We start from the raw sequence: 2,017 nt of genomic DNA, 5'->3' as shown, positions 1-2,017 counted from the left end.
ATTAGTCCTTCTTAGGTGTTTCTTCAATGTTTCTTTACCATGGGGGATTTCTTACTCTTTACAACTCTCTGACAGGAGGGGGGACTGGGGGGGGTCGGGCTCTGCTCCCAGGGAACAGGGACAGGAGGAGAGGGAACGGCCTCAGCTGTGCCAGGGGAGGGGCAGGTTGGACACCAGGAGGAATTTCCTCATGGAAAGGGTGGTCAGGCCTTGGCAGGGGCTGCCCAGGGAGGTTTGGAGTCCCCAGTCCTGGAGGTGTCCAAGGCAGGCCTGGCCGTGGCACTCAGTGCTCTGGGCTGGGGGACAGGGTGGGGATGGGCACAGGGGGATCCATGGGCTGGGAGGGCTTTTCCAATCTCAGGGACTCTCTGTGTGATTCCATGATCTCAGTGCTCTGTTTGTGGGATTTGCTGCCGTTCTGTAGACTGTTACTGTCACAAATTTCAGGCTGCTTCTCTTTCAAAACCTTTCCTCCTTTTTCCAGCACACAGGGGCCTCTCTCTGCTCAGTGTTGCCCCTCAAACCTCCAGCAAAGGAGAAGCTCAGTAACTCCCCAGGCACTGCCTGCTCTTTCCAGAGCCACAGCCTGGGCTGTTCTCTTGCCAGCAGAAGAAGAATGGGCTGTTGACAACAAAATTAATCCGATTGTTTTATTATATATATATCTCCCTGCATAATTCACCAGTTGGGCAGGCAGGGGAGTGGGGAGATATTTATAGATACTAGAAATGTCACCAGGGTGCTCATTCCTCATCCTCTGAAAATCGTCACAGGAGAGTTGGCCGCAAAATGCTACAAGAGGATGGTGAATAATTTGGTGCTTTAGGGGGTGAAAAAAAAATCTGACAGGTGTGAGATATTCCAGCCATATCTGCCCAAACCAGGCCATTAAATCCAGCTGCCCAGGCTGGTCCCTGGGAGCAGTGCATTGGCAGAGATCTACATTGTCTGTCCCTGAGCTCTCAGAAGAGCTGCCCGCTTGGCATTGCCAATGTGCCCCTTCCTGGCCCTGCCCTGCCTGCAGTGGAGAGACTGCCCAGAGCCCCATCCCCAGAGCAGGCACAGCCAGTGCTGAGGGCTGAGCACTTTGGGTGACCTTGGGGCACACCTGAGGTTGGGCTGGAACAGGGCAGGGGTTTGGGCAGTGCTGGCAGGGTGGGCAATAGGGCAGGGCTCAGGTGGGACCCCACCTGTGGTGCCTCCAGCTCTGGGGTCCCCAGCACAGGAAACACAGATCTCTTGAGGCGAGGCCAGGAGAGGCACTAAAATGATCAGAGGGCTGGAGAGCAGCTCTGCTGGGAGGAAAAGCTGGGAGTGTTGGGATTGTTCAGCCTGGAGGAGAAAAGCTTTGGGGTGACCTAATTAAGGCCAGTACAAACCCACCCTCTAGGGGAAGAACCTTTTCCTAGAAAAATCCAGCCTAGCCTTCCCCTGTTGGAGAGCAGAGACTGGAGCTGCCCCTCCACTGCCCCTCCCTGCCAGGGGGATCCCAGACTGGCTCAGCCTTTCTGTGTCTCCACGGGGTTGCTTTGGGCCTGAGTCCTCCAAAGGTCTGTGGTCAATTAGTTAACTCCAGGCTGGTGACATTTTCCAAAGAGATGAAAGTGAAAGGAGGAAAACTGTGCTCTTGGACACTTAATGTCAGGAAAAATTGACTGAACTCCCCCGGGACAGAGAAGTGTCTTTCCCACAGCCTGGGAGTGTTTTACCTGCCGCAAACTATAACTGGCAGAAGAGCACAGTTCAAAGTAGAGCCTTCTCCTTTGGAATCGTGTCCCATATTTGGGGGTTAACCAGCTCCATTCTGCTGCAGCTGTTGCTCACAGAGCAAAGGAAAATGAGGACTAGACATATAAAAGCAGAGCGTGGTCCATGGGCAGTAGATTGGGCCCACTGGAGCAAAGTAATTGCAGCTGTAATTGGGCACTGGTGATGCCCAGGGATGCAAATTCTGCCCGTGTCCCTGCTCAAGTATTTACAGCACAAAACTTGCTGCAATGTATCAGCTGGATGCATT

This window comes from Myiozetetes cayanensis, unplaced genomic scaffold, assembly GCF_022539395.1.
Source record: "Myiozetetes cayanensis isolate MyiCay16 unplaced genomic scaffold, myiCay2020 scf22, whole genome shotgun sequence".
Classification (NCBI taxonomy): domain Eukaryota; kingdom Metazoa; phylum Chordata; class Aves; order Passeriformes; family Tyrannidae; genus Myiozetetes; species Myiozetetes cayanensis.
The sequence above is the reverse complement of the archived record's forward strand: the minus strand, read 5'-3'. Positions refer to the sequence as shown.